This window comes from Amblyomma maculatum, chromosome 11, assembly GCF_055883805.1.
Source record: "Amblyomma maculatum isolate TAMU_Amacu chromosome 11, ASM5588380v1, whole genome shotgun sequence".
NCBI classification, from domain to species: domain Eukaryota; kingdom Metazoa; phylum Arthropoda; class Arachnida; order Ixodida; family Ixodidae; genus Amblyomma; species Amblyomma maculatum.
The window spans coordinates 64,703,153-64,721,885 of record NC_139354.1 but is presented as its reverse complement, the minus strand read 5'-3'; the positions used below and the strand labels follow the sequence as shown (position 1 = coordinate 64,721,885).

The 18,733-nt window shown below is 42.1% G+C and overlaps 1 long non-coding RNA gene across 1 annotated transcript; it reads right to left on the bottom strand.

The window, feature by feature from the left end:
- Positions 1-1,151: 1,151 nt before the first annotated feature.
- On the bottom strand, positions 1,152-18,581 carry LOC146173987 (uncharacterized). The gene is made up of 3 exons (XR_014702129.1): positions 18,469-18,581; positions 17,625-17,650; positions 1,152-1,263 (listed from the first exon to the last, which is right to left on the bottom strand). It is a non-coding gene; the product is annotated as an uncharacterized LOC146173987 (long non-coding RNA).
- Positions 18,582-18,733: the final 152 nt, after the last annotated feature.

Sequence of the window (18,733 nt, the reverse complement as noted above, 5' to 3'; positions counted from 1 at the left end):
GCATCACATTGCTTGTTGCACTTGCTTTCAATCGACTGCACGCGTTGATTCCAAGCAATTTTGTAGCGGCTCGCCTGATCCTGTGGTGGGCATTCATGTTTGCAATTCGATGTTTGCAAAAGATTCGATCCTGAATCCTTGGGCACAGTAGTCGAGCGCCCTAATCCTTGCACCACCACGGCGAGGCCAAGGCGCAAGATTTGGGCTGGACTTCCACCCTCACTCAACGCTGACTAAAATTTGATTTTAGCTCCTTTGGTTACAGAACTCCGTCGAGAAATTCGACGCTACTCTGAACATTTAAACGTGCTCCAAAACTTTAATGTTCCGATATTTTAGTCGCCACGGTTACGGCACTATTCGCCAAGTCGTAAACTCCTCCCATTACTGAAAATTCCTGTATGAAATTCATACATTATTAGGTATACCGGATTATTGCACAAGCTTAACTGACATGAAACGGCTCGTCATCTGTATCAAAATTTTTATGCATGAGTTGGTGGCCATAGTTCCAGGAAAAAAGTGGCTCCGGCCCGCAACAAATGCGCAGGACTATAAAATATGGTTCAAATGAAAAGCAAAATCAAAATGGCGAACATAAAACATTGTACCCACAGCAGGAATCGACCCACTATATTTAGGTATCAAATCCGATTCCGCCAATCAGAACTCCGCGACATTTCTTTTTTTTTTTTTTCAACAGGTTATTCCTTACACTGAATAATGTTGCATATATACATAAACTATGTTCATCGTGTTCTGAAAACAGCGTCACAGCAACACGATGCACAATAGAATAAACCAAGGCAAAAAATCACAGGACTACTCCAGTTCCAGCTCTGCCTGCGGATATAATTTTGTAATTGAACAATCAGCCTACATAATTAGTTTTTTATGAAAACAAAGTAGATTTACAATGGTGGTCAATCAGGTGCTTTTCCAGAAATAAAAAGTGCATGTCTAACATAATAATCCTCTTGCCGTTAATGAAACAAAGCTTAATGGCTTCTTGAGAACCACAGAAACAAACATCTACCGCAGCTCCTAAAATTCCCTTTTTTTAACGATGTTTTACGGGCAGAGTCCCAGTATGTTGTTTATATATATAAAAAAAAAAAACGGTGAGAGGCATTTCTTCTATAATTTGGGTGGTTGGTTGGTTCGTGGGGTTTAACGTTCCAAAGCAACTCAGGCTATGAGAGGCGCCGTAGTGGAGGACTCCGGAAATTGCGACCACCTGGGGTTCTTTAAAGCATCATGTCTCTGCAAATAAAAGTAGAAAGAACGATACTTATATGAACGAAACGACATAAAACTGAATCATTGCTCAAATGCTTCCTCTGTTCTTAAATCAAGAACTATTGAAGAAACAAACAGGTAGGAATGAACTAGCTAAATACACGACATGGAATTTCTCTTTTCTTAAAACAAGAACTATTGAAGAAACAAACAGGTAGGAATGAACTAGCTAAATACATGACATGGAATTTCTCTTTTCTTAAAACAAGAACTATTGAAGAAACAAACAGGTAGGAATGAACTAGCTAAATACACGACATGGAATTTCTCTGTTCTTAAAACAAGAACTATTGAAGAAACAAACAGGTAGGAATGAACTAGCTAAATACACGACATGGAATTTCTCTTTTCTTAAAACAAGAACTATTGAAGAAACAAACAGGTAGGAATGAACTAGCTAAATACACGACATGGAATTTCTCTTTTCTTAAAACAAGAACTATTGAAGAAACAAACAGGTAGGAATGAACTAGCTAAATACACGACATGGAATTTCTCTTTTCTTAAAACAAGAACTATTGAAGAAACAAACAGGTAGGAATGAACTAGCTAAATACACGACATGGAATTTCTCTTTTCTTAAAACAAGAACTATTGAAGAAACAAACAGGTAGGAATGAACTAGCTAAATACACGACATGGAATTTCTCTTTTCTTAAAACAAGAACTATTGAAGAAACAAACAGGTAGGAATGAACTAGCTAAATACATGACATGGAATTTCTCTTTTCTTAAAACAAGAACTATTGAAGAAACAAACAGGTAGGAATGAACTAGCTAAATACACGACATGGAATTTCTCTGTTCTTAAAACAAGAACTATTGAAGAAACAAACAGGTAGGAATGAACTAGCTAAATACACGACATGGAATTTCTCTTTTCTTAAAACAAGAACTATTGAAGAAACAAACAGGTAGGAATGAACTAGCTAAATACACGACATGGAATTTCTCTTTTCTTAAAACAAGAACTATTGAAGAAACAAACAGGTAGGAATGAACTAGCTAAATACACGACATGGAATTTCTCTTTTCTTAAAACAAGAACTATTGAAGAAACAAACAGGTAGGAATGAACTAGCTAAATACACGACATGGAATTTCTCTTTTCTTAAAACAAGAACTATTGAAGAAACAAACAGGTAGGAATGAACTAGCTAAATACACGACATGGAATTTCTCTTTTCTTAAAACAAGAACTATTGAAGAAACAAACAGGTAGGAATGAACTAGCTAAATACACGACATGGAATTTCTCTTTTCTTAAAACAAGAACTATTGAAGAAACAAACAGGTAGGAATGAACTAGCTAAATACACGACATGGAATTTCTCTTTTCTTAAAACAAGAACTATTGAAGAAACAAACAGGTAGGAATGAACTAGCTAAATACACGACATGGAATTTCTCTTTTCTTAAAACAAGAACTATTGAAGAAACAAACAGGTAGGAATGAACTAGCTAAATACACGACATGGAATTTCTCTTTTCTTAAAACAAGAACTATTGAAGAAACAAACAGGTAGGAATGAACTAGCTAAATACACGACATGGAATTTCTCTTTTCTTAAAACAAGAACTATTGAAGAAACAAACAGGTAGGAATGAACTAGCTAAATACACGACATGGAATTTCTCTGTTCTTAAAACAAGAACTATTGAAGAAACAAACAGGTAGGAATGAACTAGCTAAATACACGACATGGAATTTCTCTTTTCTTAAAACAAGAACTATTGAAGAAACAAACAGGTAGGAATGAACTAGCTAAATACACGACATGGAATTTCTCTTTTCTTAAAACAAGAACTATTGAAGAAACAAACAGGTAGGAATGAACTAGCTAAATACACGACATGGAATTTCTCTTTTCTTAAAACAAGAACTATTGAAGAAACAAACAGGTAGGAATGAACTAGCTAAATACACGACATGGAATTTCTCTTTTCTTAAAACAAGAACTATTGAAGAAACAAACAGGTAGGAATGAACTAGCTAAATACACGACATGGAATTTCTCTTTTCTTAAAACAAGAACTATTGAAGAAACAAACAGGTAGGAATGAACTAGCTAAATACACGACATGGAATTTCTCTTTTCTTAAAACAAGAACTATTGAAGAAACAAACAGGTAGGAATGAACTAGCTAAATACACGACATGGAATACAGCTTAAAAATTGAGATGACAACAAATGTTTGAAGCCACAATGAGAGTCAGTAAAATATGAACGGAATTACTTGCAAAATTCACATACAATCTGTTAGAAAGTATCGCAGAAAAATATGAAGTTGGAAATTTACCTAATGGACCTAGAGAAGGACTAGCCAAAGTCATCAGCGCTTACAAGCAAGAAAAGGTTATCACGTCTCATTAGTTAAAGAGGCGAATTTCACCCAAAATATGAAGCCACTATACTGAAACACTGGATATAAAGATACAGAGTGCACGGACAATGTAATTAAATTAGATTGGCTACAAATAGATCACAGGCGGATGCCTTACTAAAATTCACGCGGCTTTCTGTAAACATGGCCATTTTTCTCTCTTGCCTAGCATTAATTTTCCGTTGTGCACTTTTTATCTTTTTCTCAAGGGCAGAAAGGAAGGTCGTAGTGCGCCGATCCCATTTTAACCATAACAGGCTTGTGACGCTTTATTTCTGCACTGCCACGAAGCTAGGAGGTGCGATAAGGAGGTCCAAATTATCGGTTGTTAGGCTCTAATTTGTTTCCGCCATTTGCTTGAAAGAATATACTTGCACCAAAGGTTTATAAGACGACGGAACGTTCTATCTGCCAACTCTTCTAAGCGAAGAGCAAATCACGTATAGGGAGGTCAGCGTTACTTTATGTTGCACTTCATGTTGCAGGTACAATCCATAACTGACGTATAAGAGCCAAGAAATAAATGACTGATTTTCTGACTGGTACTTTCTGTGAGCACGGGTTCGGCGCTGTTCTGTGGGGATCGCGACCACGCATCGACGCAGCTGCAGTTCGGGGACATCCTTTTTGTGATTTTCTTGGTTGGGTACAGTGCGAGTTTTGTAGCAATATCTACACTCGGCTACCAGTAGAGTATTTCGCGATGGGCGGGAGAGGCCAGCTGTGCGCATGCGCCATTATATTGGAACCAGCGAAGAGCAGCAGGTGCGGCTCGCGCTTCGTCGCCGCAACGACAAACGCCGCTATATCATACGAACCACGGAATGTCAGTCACTCCCAATCACCAGCTATAGCTTGGTTATTGAGCCAGTCGCCGAGTTTGTGTGTACGTGAAACAAGGCATCACCGCTGTCAGACAGGGACCAGGAGCTGCTGGGAACATATGGGTCCCGCAACTAGAGAACCACCCCATCTGGTGCAAGCATGCATCACCGAATTATTTCGGGCCGAATAAATGAAGATTCCTCCTCCTCCCTTCGATCGCTGTGAATAATCGTGAAGTCTATGGTGTTCGGCTTCTGGAGAGCGGCATTTTATTACAAGAAGTCTACGCGGCACCAGGAACAACTTTCAAGCAGAAAATTGGGTTATATTTCATGTGTTTGCCAGCCTACAGCATGATACAGGACTCTCTTAGTCAATGTGTTGCCGCGCTTGTTTGCTATGAATACTTACAAATTAGCCTAACTTCCCACGTTAACGTATGAAGAAAAGTTTGACTTTATCTTCGGACCCTCACGTCCAGATTAAGCAAGGCCGAACGAAATGCTGCATAGACAAAAGTGAGACTACTGCATGCTACTTCACAAATTATCGGGCAGTCTTCGTCTTTGTCAAACAAAATGAATAAACGATATGTAGATCCAATGTCCCTCATTGCTATACATACAGCGACTAGAACATCAGCCAGGGAAGCATACCTCTTGCTACGTATATCCTGGCATAGCCGAGCTAAGACACTGCCAATATTTTAACAATAACTGATTCCTTTATTCTCTCTCCCCACGCACTTTTATTTATTTATAAAATAATACCTCGAAGGCCCCATTTAAGGGGTATTATATGAGGGAGTGGTCGTCGAGTACATGAATCATTCGATGGATGATCTGAAAGTTGATGGGTCAAAATGAAGCACGACGCTGTTTGGCAAGTCATTCGAGTCTCTTTAGGTGCGAAAAAAAAGATGATAGCTGCGCAGATGCCTGGTCCGGGGGAGGGTAAACGGTCGTTTCATAGTGCGTGCGAATGGAGGTAAGGCGAACGGGACTGGTGACAGACTTGAGCAGGGGGGATGATAAAATTATGAAAAAGGCAAAGTCTAGCGATTTTGTACCTGTATGCTAAATTAGTGAGGTGAGTATTTTGTTTTAGTTCGGTGACACACACATGACAGGAATAAGCCGTGTATATTAATCTAGCCTCTCTCTTCCCCATCTACCAAGTGTCTTTCTGCGAAAAACAATCTCATATAATAAACGCCACTGCTTCTGAACCTCCTACAGAGAGCAGTGATTGTTAGAATTTGTGTTTAAAACTGGCCTTTAAAACACATCTGCAGCACAGTCCGTTGCGTTGTTTCCTAAAACAGCGATATTCATGATCATTAATTCTGCTTTGAAAACAGCTCATAACTTCTGCTGAGAAATTTGGCTTGTCACAGTGTATCATCTTGTGTAATTCATTGGCCGAAATTTGTTTTTTTGGGTAGCTGTTCCTCCTGGACGTGTGGGTTGAGATAATTTCCAGCATTCTGGGCCCCTTTCCCTGAAAACATTTTTACATATAGGACAGGTGTCGAAACATGCAAATGATGTACTCTAATGTTTTTTTTGACAACCCTTTTACGAAAGAAATGAACACATATTTTTTAAGACTTGGTTATGGAGCCACTAATGATGCTACTTAAAAACAAGGACCAGTAACTAAAACTTGTTATTACCATTTGCAGAGATTAACAGATAGCTGACAACGTGATTGCATATGTGAACCTTTTATGAAATGAACCATGGAAATAAAATAAGTAGCAGCTGTCTTTATCTAATGCGCATGCTTAAAGAGATCTACTTATATGCTGATACACACGAACGTAGAGTTGATCTGATTCAAATGCTTGAAGACGTTTCCAAACTATATAAAAATAAACAATATCTTAGCAAAATGGAGCTTGGCTCTGCGGAGCCGAAAACACGAAGCTCAATCGCAGACTCAACAGCAGCGTTTCAAAAGCGTTACAATGTTCGGCGATGCGCTGACACTTTAAGGGGCGAGATGGGCTTTAAGCACGTCAAAAGCCTCCCAAAACATGTTGGTTATAGCCCATGTGTAGGGTTAGTCCCATACGCGAAATAGAGTTGCATACTGGTGCACACAGACTCATACCACAGAAGGAAAGACGGACGGTCTAGATGAAGGATCTCGAACACGTGCTACTAGCATCCTTGTCGTAGTAGGCTACGGCGTAAAAATCCTCTTTTTATCTGTACTGCCCGGACCTAACGGCGCTTTCATAATATGTCACAAGAAAATTCTAGTAAATCGGTTACATCACCTTAAATATCAGACTGACTACGGGCATACTACGAGGTTGCAATCTTCCCCAGTCGCGGTACTCCTAGATCAGTGCTAATGTTTGAGATTCTTTATATAAGCAGTGACACAAGCAGTGGCATAAACAATACCTTAAGCTCTTCAGTGGTCAAACATAGCACAGTGGAGGACCATGACGAACGTTTTCATCAGCCCAGCTTATTCAACTATCAGTGTTCTAGCATTAGGCTTTCCGGTCAACGAGAAACTGAGCATCGATGGGAGGGTAGTTTCGATTGTCTGAAAGTATTCTGACATCAAACAGTCCAGTGTGACTGAGGTTGTAAGCGACGTCAGGGCTAACATGAGGACTTGTGCCTGATGACGTCCCGTCAATAATGTATTGTGGCCCTGAAGGAAGTAAACAGATCATTTATGATCTACATAAACAATACGTAAGAACACGCACACAATGCAAAGGAGACAATAAACCTACCGATAAGCAGCTTCACGCACTGGGATAGCTGCACTTCATCACGTTCTCTTCTCGTTGTGATTACCAATGCCTTCTCCAAGTTTTGAGATTGCTGGCTAAGGGGGTTTAGCAATATTGATCATCGTGCTCCCAAAGCGTAAATGACTTTCGTGCGCTTTCTATAGATGAAGCAATCACCTTTCACGCTGTGGCTTGAGGCAAGTGCAGTTGCGCTACTGCTGATGTGTAAAGCACTAACTCAAGCGTTAAATAGTAAATTATGTTGCTTTAGTTGCTTTATTCTAAGCTTGTCGGACTAACTCACGGTATAGTGTTCAATGCACAGCCAGAAAATACCAACACAATTCATTTGAGATCAGATTACATTTAGTAACCGCATTCCTCTTAACCAATTGGTAAACCAGTTCATTGCCTGAGTTCCCACGCTGTGACTGATTTAGAGAGTGTGAGTGAAGCTTTCTTTAGTTCAAAAATGTTTACGTATGAATATCTTATCATGTCTCTAATCGCGGATAGAGCGATAGCGGTGGTGCGATTATCGCGAGAGTTGGCTGTAAGATAATCCCCGCTGTTCGACTACAGAGCCGCTTTTCACTACAAGCTGTGATGGAATAAACTACGTTCGGTTACCCACTCACCGGGCCTTCGACTGCTGCTCCCTACACCAAACGCGACAACTATCTTAGTGAGAAACCAATATTGCAGTGCTAGTTCCAGAGCTTCATTGTGAGAAATAGTTGGCACAAGTAATTGTAGCAAGGCAGGAACGCACTACAGATCACGTTACTTGCCATATTACTCGGCGCTTCGCCTGGTCTCCCGTCATCACGCTCGCCGTCGCGGAAGACCTTCTCCGTGGTGCCGCCCGCTCCTGGCACTAGTGAAGGCCGCCGCTACACCATATGGTCGGCCTGGCCCTCCTTGCCGCGTTTACCCCCCTGGCCAGTGCGCACAACGTGAAACTCATGACGATAAAATCGCGCCGTCAGGCTTCAGATGAAGACGTCGCCCTTTACATTTATGATAAGGTCCATCTTCTTCAGGCCTGCAATATCCAGTGGCCCGCGTTCGCAGCGAAACAGTACATCACCAACGGGCTTCATGATGCCACCCATGCATCGATTATGTCCATGCTGGACAGTGACAGCCTCTCCATTTTTGTCCACCGGGCGGCCGCCTTGCATGACACAGCCAATCGTCGCGGGGTTCTTGTTGCCACCGGGACATCAGCAGCACTTCAGCATGCTGTCCGCCCATGCATGGCTATATCCATCCAAAACGGCTACGCGCAGCTCCGCACATGCCGTACCGCCCTTAGCCCACCCGTGGACAAGCATCCTTAAGGCAACACTAACAGGAAGCGGTGCAGCTCGCGAGGAAAGCCTCTGTTTCTCGAGGGCGGATGAGTGAAATAGTGAAGTGGTTTAACGTGATAGGCCGCTATGGCTTCATCAACGGCAGTGACACTGGCGAGGACATTTTGGCCACCGCACCACGTTCAAACAGTAGCGTAAACGTCACACCATCCGGAGAGGTCAGGAGGTTGAATATGAGGTGGTTCCAAGAGAAAAAGGCCTCACTGCTACCAATGTCAGTGTGCTAGACGTAGAGTCCGAGCAGAAACGTCGCTAGTTCGTTGGGAAAGAACGAGCCCATACCTACCGGTGTACACAGCGAAGCTGTGCACAGCACGGTGCTTCTAGTGAAAGCGGTGACAGCAGCAACACGTATTGCGGTGCAGCTTCTTCAATTTATGTCACCACTGTGAATGCCTGACAAGAGCATTGTCAGATCAGGGAAAACCATCGGATACCGTGCAAGGAGAGCAAATCAACATCAAGTAGCTGACATTGAAGAAATGCTCAGGCGCATGACTATCACCAAGGCCTTGGCACAACGCCCAGGTGGCAACGACCCAAAGAATCTCACTGCAGAGCAACCTGCAACTCACTGAACCAGACAATCTGCAAATAATATCGATGCGAGCATCCTCATGACTCCGGAAGAGGACAGCCCCCCCCCAAGAAAAAAAAAAGAAAACGCCATGTGCTACATATGCGACAGCAGCGATGTGGGGGGGGGGATGCATTAAAGGACCGCAGTCGTGGCTGAGTGTGATGTACTGTACTTAGCCGATGACGAAGTGAAGAGTGCAGGAACGAGGCAGGAGAAGACGAGGAAGAACAATAAAGCAGGGCGTTCGAAGGGAAGGCCCTGCCTCTGCTTGCTCTCCGTTACAATATATATATATATATATATATATATTGCGAGGTAGGTTTTGTTGGCTTCCGTAATTAGAAGTTGAAGAGAGTAGACTTCCTAGAGACACATTTACGTGTTGTCGACGTTTTGCTTGGAGCCCGATCTTTTTCAAGACTGCTTTGATGAAGGTCGGGCTCCGACCTAAACGTCGAGAACAAATAAAGGTGTCTCTAAGCGAGTGTACAGAGTTCGTAGTTGTGCTCCCTAGTGCCGCAGGATTGATAATAAGAGTTCTAAGAAATCGGCGCTTACAGTTGACAGGAATAAAACGTTCTCATTGTTGTCACTCCATTGTTAGCATTGATGTCTTGCGATGATGTCAGCTTGGCTGCGACGTCATCGGTTAGAGGTTTAGGGAACTTTTCTCGCTACTCGTAAAGTACTTTTCGCTACTCCTAACATTAAGAGATAGGAAACGTGCAGAGGGGGTTAGAGAAATAACTCAAGTGACTGACATTCAAGAATAAAAAATGGCCATGGGCAGGGCATGTAGTGCGAATAGAGGATAACCGATGGTCGCTGAGGGTAACAAACTGGATTCCAACGGAAGGAAAGGATAGCAGGGTGCGGCAGAAAGTTAGGTGAGCGGATGAGGTTAAGAAGTTCGCAGGGGTCAAGTGGATGCAGCTAGCACAGAACCGGGCTAATTGGAGAATTATGAGAGGCCTTCGCCCTGCAGTGGGTATAGTCTGGCTGACGATGAAAGTAGTGAAGCAAGAACATCGAGTGTGTTTGTCGGTACAATACTGTTCTAAAAACATTGAAGAATTGAGTACATAAAAATTATAGAAACCTATGGAACGCAAAATATTTTACGTAACTTAAGAGGTACGAAGCGTACACAGTGGGTTAAAGTAATAACTCGAGTTAATTACATTCTTGTTGGAAGCAAGACGAAGAAATGGCCATGGACAGGGAATGTAGTGCTAAGAGAATGACCGGTGGTCGCTTAGTGTAACAAAATGGATTCTAAGGGAAGGAAAGCGTAGCAGTGGCGAGCAGAAAGTCAGGTGGGTGGATCAGGTTAAGGAAGTTTGCGGGGGTCAAGTGGATGCAGCTAGCCGAGGACCGAGTTATTTGGAGGAATATGGGAGATGCCTTCCCCCAGCAGCGGGTTTAGCCCGGCTGATGATGACGATGAAAACTAGAGTAAGAGTTCAGCGAACAGCTGTACGATATGCCCAATAATCAAATTGAATACTCGTATAATATTAAAAGAAAGAAAAACAGAAGCAGGGAGAAGCTTGCCAGGGTTTCTATAGAGCCTCCTAACGTCATCTTGGAAACGCTTTCGCATGTGGACAGCTTTTCTACACTGTTCTCGTACTGTAATTTTTCAGAGCTTATGACATACGCTCCCTGACATGCTTAGTCAAGAAATCGGTTATAATTCGGAAGCGTCTACATTGGAGGCTGTATCTTTGCGAAACGAGGCTAAGTCAAGCAAAGGTGCAGTATACTGCCGCCGCGGCGAAAGTCTGATATACTACAATCAAGGGATGTCTATCCCTGTAGGCGTCCATATCTTTGGTAAGTCCTTGCTTGTTGGCAGTCGTCGAAGAGATGCCTGAGTGCCGCTCGCCATGTGCACAGTCGGGTCTACAAGGGGGACACTGCTAAGGATATCACCGTTGCATTTGGTTTGGTGTCCAAGAATGCTCATTCTTCCCTTTATGCGACATACGGAGAACAAGTGCTTACCATTGTCCTTCACCTACAACCAAAGTTTTAGCTGCTGTCCTGAGACTGTCGACCAACATAGTTTGTAGTTTGTTAGAACTGTTACTCAGCGACCAGAATTATGTACTTCGAATGCTTTTAGGAACAGAGAACTAAGCGTACTGGTTTGGTTTTAATAAGTGAGGGAGACAGAAAACGATGACAAAAATAAATTACATCCCTACCAGGTCTAATGTATCCATGGACCTACTCTCGCTCTCACGTTTTCACTCTTTGTTATAATACACAATGGGTGTCTTGCACGTATGCTATGCTCTGCTATAATGAACAACTGGCATTGCGTTTGCATAGTGTTTCTCGTGCCGATAATTAAAAAGGTTAGCTAAATATTATTTACTGTTAATTACTTTGTACTCTGTGCCGACGTGGGAGCTGCCCTCTACACCTGGCGCCTAGCCGAGTGTCCTCCAGGACCCCTACTGTGGGAAATAAAGTTTTACCAAACCAAACCAAACTTTGTAGCACGAAAAATACTCCAAAATAAGCCAAGTAATTTTAAAGAGCCATCAACCAGCTGGTTTTATTCCTCCGCGGCTTCAGCAGCATCGCCGTTACTGTGGGCATAACCGCAAGGCAGCTGTAGGGTGTTTCAGGAGGCCACCATTTCACAAATGGAAATAGCTAACTTGGTGTATAAGATTTTTTCTGCCTTTTGAAGCCCGCGATGGACCTTCAGAACCCAGAAATATGATGAATGATAGCTAATCGACAACAAAACAAAGGAAAATAACTTGGACGAATAACCGCAACGACGCAAGGCGAGCGCTTACTATTAACTATATGTTTCCTTAAACAACCTCAATAAATACCACATATAATGAGCCACGTGGTCCTGTGTACCGCATGGTAAAGCGAAGGGCGTCTTTAAAATAATCAAACCCGATAAAACAGCTAAACTGAAGCAGAACAGCGTCACCTGTGGAGTTCAGAGAAAAAACGTTGGCTGAAGGCTTCGCTTGGTTAAGCCTGCAAGATTGCGAAAGCAATACGTCACCCAAGCGTGACGTCACAAACAGTGAGCGCCCTCTCTCGGCTACGACACAGCGCAGCGTATGGACTCGCCGCCATCATCCGATGGCGCGAGTTGAGGCCCCGTCTCTCGGTCTGGCGTGACGTCACACGGTGATGTGAAAATGGCGTGACGTCACCGCTGTGGCACCTGTAAGGACTCACCGCCACCATCCAATGGCGCGAGCTGGGGCCCCGTCTCTCGGTCTGGCGTGACGTCACACGTTCACGCGAAAGGTCATGTATGGAAGCGCCATGACACGCCAAAGGCTCGAAGTGCTAGCAGTATTGCTTTCGCAATAAAACATCGGCTCGTGTTCTCTTCACTCAGAAAAGGCATGACGAATGAAATACAAAATACAGATCAGAGTGCGAATCGCGAAAAGAATTGTCAGAAAGTGCAAAAGGCAGAATAAAAATTAGTGGAAGACGTTAAGAAATATAGATACACTTAAACCATAGGGGAAAAGACGCAGTTGAGGAATTGAAAGAAAACAGATCAACAGACAGCCAAAAAGAAATACGACGCAAAAATAAAAACTAGAAATAACTCACTGACAGTCAACAGTTAACAAGGTAATACAGCAGAAACAACAAAACAAAGTTGTAAACAATGCTGGCGCCTTAGTAAATTCTTAAACAACTGTAAATGTAAAACTTGCAGAAACACAGAGCCATGGAGGCCAAACCTTCAGACCAGTGCCCCTTTGTGCCTGTTACGAAAGCATTGGGCGCCTTCCAAAAACAGCCGTTCCTTATGCCGCAGAAATACTGAAGGGGGGGGGGGGGGGCTATTCCATGTGTTCTCGTCCTTTTCAATGAAAAATGTTTCAATGGTTTCTCTTTCCGTTTTGGTCTCTGCTTTCGCCAAGGACTTTGTGTATGAGACTAGGGGACGAGTAATGTGACTGGGCGGATTGCCGCGGTTGGACATTTGGACGTATATGACCACCTGGCTTCTTTTTCACATTGAGGAAGTGTTCATCATCCTCTCATTGAAACAGCGCCCGGTCTGACCAATATATACTTTTCCACATTTGAGAGGGAACTTAAGCGCTATTCCAATCCGGCCCTTGGTATACTCGGTCGCATGTTTTAAAAAGCACGTTGGCTGCTTCTTCCGGTTCGCCATCAAATAAGTAATAGGCAATTTGCATGGAGATGAGAAGATGTCAATCACGTCGAATACAGCTACAGTCTTGTTTATGTTTCGTTACGGGCCTCCGCGTGTATGGAAGAAAAGCCAAACGTTTCTTTTCTGCATATTTCTTTCATCTACAGCCTTTCAGCCTGTAAAATAAAGTCTTGTACAGGCCAGAAGCGAAGGAAGGTAATTAGCCAGCAGAATAAAAGTGTTTGAACCGTATTGTCGAGACCACAATCAGATATGTTTTACTGGTCTTTTTCAGGGAGACCTCAAAAACATTAGTCGCAATTGTCCGCTTCACCAGTTTAAAATGCGCGCTGTAAGAAAGTAAGACATCTTTGTAGAATCTCACGTCGTGCGCCCAACACACCTGCCTTCGTGAAAAGAAGGTATCAAATCCCAAACCTAGATCCTTATGTCTTTTGCCATTTTGCAGGGGAAGTTCAACCCATCTGGAGAGGCCATAAAGATACAGTAATATTATTGACTGCTTCCTCCATGTCAGTAGCCACTGTATGGACTAACACAATTGGTTAATCGTCTACATACCGACACACCTTTATGTTGTAGTTGAAATGTAAATAGAGTTGGGATCCTGGCTACCGTTTAGCTCAATCGTGTTCTACACTTAATGTTAGATACATATTAGTTATGCGAATTCTGTGACGCATGCGCAACTACAGTTATCACGCGCCAAACACAAGTTTAGATGATCTATTGCCTTTAGTGATCAGATGTTCTGATACCTATAGCTCACCTAGAGAAGCATTACAGAGGCAAAAAATCGACACTTATTTGCACGCCTAGAAAATGCTGGATGAAAGGGTTGCGTTTGTTATAACATAAAGTAAAATATTTTTTACTAAGTACTTTAAGTTGTGAGGACGATTTTAAAAAATGATTAGCTGTGAGGTCGTCACCAGGCTAATCAACACAGGCTTGCGTTTTTTTTTTTGTAAGCAAGAGGTATGGGTGGCGTGTGTGTGTATCCCATAAGTAGACGACATAAACTTCTATAAAATGTTCTTCACGGCAGGATAACTTTCATTCTCCTAAAATGGACTTTACAGTCACTTGGTTCCTAATTTGCTGGGCGCTAAGTTGGGTGGATTTCAATGAGTAATTACTCCCTTATTACAAATCTGGTCCACCTTGGGGGATTCCCCTATATACCTGACTAACTTCAAGCAATATCTCTATGGATGTTAATTTGTTTTATTAACTGTACACTTCTAGCTTATGTAGCACATACGTTTATCCTTTATTAGACTTTATGTGATTATGATCTCAGCAGAACTTCATAATAGGTTTGCGTGTTGCGATCTTTACTATGTTGTGTAGTAGGCTTCTTACCAGAGGCTCAACAGCATTTGTGGTGAGTATTGCAGTGCTGATAAAAATAATCGATGAAGATGATACATTTTTTTATATTCTCATCCCTTCTGTCTACACAAAAAGCGTAGCATTTAGCAATACAAATTGATGCAGAGTGAGGCAGTGAATTGTTTCCTTTGTTCTGTTTTGTACTATTGCTTTCCCAACATAGTGTGCAAATTTTACCACCTGTATAAAATGCGGCGTAATTTCTGTGCTGGAGATTGCAGCGCAGTAGTAACACGAACGCAACGAGAAGAACCCAAGCAGAAACTGTAATCTCGTCTCGTTCGTGCTACTAGTGAGTTGTAAGCTCCAGTATGATAAAGCAACTAGTTAGTCATTATGTTTAAGGTAATTTCATATTTTTCTTTTAGTGGCAGTTTTTCTTGTAGTATTTGCTCATGTTGTGTGTGTTTTCTGATACTATGTTAGTGTGTTGTCTAAAACTGCTGGGAGGGTGTTCTACGGTGGTAGTAGTTCATGACTAGGGGTAATACTTAGAACTTCACTCATTGTGTAGAAGCCCTAGCATTTTTGTTTAAAGTGCAATAGCAATGTTTTTATCAACTTCAGCGTGTTGATTATCCCGGACGGACACTTATAGAATAACAGGGAGGTTTTCGCTCAGAACAGATTTTACGGAGGTATGATAAGAGATTTAAGAGATTCATAATCAAGATATTCGGAGCATTGGAGATGTATCACAAGACGCGCAGGGTAGCTCAGAAGCAGATCCCCTGGACTGTACACTTTTGTAAGAAACTGTACATGTTAAGGCGGTTATTAATCCTCATAAGTCAGGCTCATTTGTTTTTACTTTAAAGTTACTGGCTATTCGGAATGTTCTGTTGGCAGGTGATGATAACCGTAAACCAAGGTTATGAATAGGGTCCAGTTATTACAAGCAGGATGATCTAGCTGAGCCGTATACTATGCATTCGAAGACTAACTTGGAGCGCACCACAGAGCGATCCATTTGCAAATTTCAAGTTCGGTCAGGTCCCCACCGTTTTCGCGAGAGCTCCTTCAGGACATGAAGGGCGTGGGAAGCTTTATTTTCGAGGTCGTTTAATCGGGAGAGGAAAACAAGATTTTTGGCACATGAAATACTCAAACTTTTATGTTCTTGCTTCACTAGTAGTATGGTTTGGTTCAGGTATAGCATGGGATCAATCAGCAGCCCTCGTCTGAATGAGCACACAACGACTACGCCTTTTTGAGGGAAAAACTTGAATCCATTGAAGTCTGCTTATTCGTATTTGTCTCTATTAGGTTTGTGTGCTAGATGAACGAAGTGCATGCTATTTGCTGCTTACCTACATAAGCAAGATACATCATGGACTTTCGGATTAAGTTTTCTAAGCGATTCCTTCTTATTATGAAGAGGGCTATACTTGGCATGCACCTCTGGAGTATGTCGTTTTCTTGTATGGAAGTAATGAAGCAAGCCTTGCTTAAACAGCCTTGGAAGATGTGCTTATTCAGGAAGTTTATCAGGTAGTTCAAAAGCTCAACAACTTGCCGCGGAGGCCTAGATCTTATAGGTCGCGTAGGACACCGAGCCTCCAAGTGGTATCGTGGGCATTCTTCAGGTCGAAGATGACCCCGATACACTCTTGCCCGTGCTTGAAAACCTTTCGGATTGTCTTTTCAAGCCGGATAATGTTATTACTCATTCAATACAATGTTTAAAGGGACATTAGTGTGTATCCAGAAGTTGGCTGGTTCCGATAACAAAGGTGGGTGAATTGTTAACAATCCTATAGAAAACTTTTGCAGCAAAGCTGGTAAGGGCGATTAGTCTGTAACTACCGGAACTTGTGTGTGGTTTACTAGGTTAGAAAAATGGTACTATAATGGAATTTTGGCACGTTCTTGGTATTTTCCCACTTCTCTGTATTGTAGCGCCTTTACAGGAGCCTGCGTGAAACGGGCGAGCATTGCACAATGCAGTAGAGCATATTCTGAGGGCCTGGTGGTGTTCTTTTACTAGAGGATAGCACTCTCTTTAGTTCCTGCAAGCTCATTGTATTCGTTATTCATCCTTTTTCCTTTTGTTGTCTGCTATGAGTTTAGATATTTAAAATGTGTGAGTGTAGTTGGATGAGCTTGCAACTTCGAATAAATGCTCGCCTAAAATGTTGGCTTTCTCTTGTAATATTGCTTATGTTCTGCACAGGATATGGGGAGAGGGTATAATTGTCAGTTAACATTTGAACTTGTTCGCCTAACTTTTGTGAGGAAAATGGGCTGTTTTTGTAAGACACATATTTTTCAATGAGATTTTCTGCTTTTCGTCGGATGTACCGCGCTCTGACTGTTAAATATATCCTAGTTCTCTGCAGTTGGATATAAAGGATGCCCCCCACTGTGTTTTGCTGCTCTTTTCCTGATTCGCATGCTTCCGTCCGTCATACCTTGTAGTTTTTCTTTTGTGTTCAGATGTTTTCTGTATGGCTACTAAAGCTGCTAATAATATGCGTGCAGTAAATCTTTCATTCATTTTTTCTACAGTGCATTCGTCGGAGTATTTATTTTCTTACGTTGCATTTATTCTAAAGGCTAGCTAGTCGCCGAGGGGATGTTTCCAGCCCCAGGGCCTGGTCGGGATGATGGGTGTAGAGGATGGTAACGTTACAATGGCAGGTAAACGATCATTCCTGCTAGAACCGTCTAAAACATCCCCATTAAAATGTTTAAAATTGGATGGTGAGGGGAAGGGTAGATCAATAAAGCTCACTTTTCCCGAGATGGGGCAGCAATTCGCACGCTTTCCCTTGTTAAATAAACATGTTATTTGATAATATAAAGTCTATAGCTTACCCACTGGTGTCAGTGCCTTCATTTCCCTATAAGAAAAGAAAGAGTGCCGGTTAAAATCCCTTACTACTAAGTCTGGTGCCGGTAATTTTTGAATAAGATCGTCTAAATCCCATAGCGCCCCTGTTAGGTGTAGATGTAAGTGTAGAAAACAAACTGTTATGGTTTTGTGGTTATGTGACTAGTTTTTTAATGGTACCTCTTTTCTTCAATAAACAAACCTTCCAATGTGAAGATAGGTTCTAAGCAATACCTACAGCGTTTATAAATTTTCCTTGAAATTAGAGTTTCGTGATGTCAGCATTGCTATTTTCATACCTTGCATCTTGCAAGCTATCAAAATCTATTTTGATATCTTGCAACTATAGGAGCATTATGATTTCGGTATAATAGTATACACATCTCGCACGTTTTTTGAAACGCAGGACATCTATACAAATTAGCGAAACCGTCTATCCGTGCTAACTATAATCTTGCTGCGCTGATGAAGGCTGCAGCAAAGGCATTTGTGATGCAGAAACTAAGAAACATGTGGCGAAAACTTGTCCCTCCACGCTCCAAAAATATGGGGTACCGGCAGCTCACCAATGGTTTGCATCTAGCAGTAGGTGCTTTGATATGCAGCTGTTATCGACAAGGTCAGATTCATTAGTACCGCTTCCGCAGCGGTCGGTGACACAGCAGCTTTACGCATTAATTGACCTTCGCAAGGTAGGGGAGCATTTGTAGACAAATAAGCTTATAACGTTCAATTACATTCGGCAGAAAAGTATAACTTCATGGTCTTAGGAAGGTAAGTTGTTAGAACTTGTCAGAAAAGAGCTGCTGGAAAAAATAAAGGTCTCACCAGTTCGTCCGCTTGTGAGCTGAATTTGACAAGGATCCGCATTAAAAGAAGTAAAAGTCAGGATGCGTTCTACAGTGAATATACTGCTTCCTACGAAATGGACGTCAGCTGTGCGCGTAATGAGCAAAGCAAACGGTTAGAGTCTATTACTAGGCCGAAAAATCCTGTCAGATGATGTCAGTTCGACCTTTTCTGATTCAAAAATGTTACAGACGTAGTGGTCATCCTAATGCCAGGTTGTTAAGATGTGATTGCTTATAAGTAA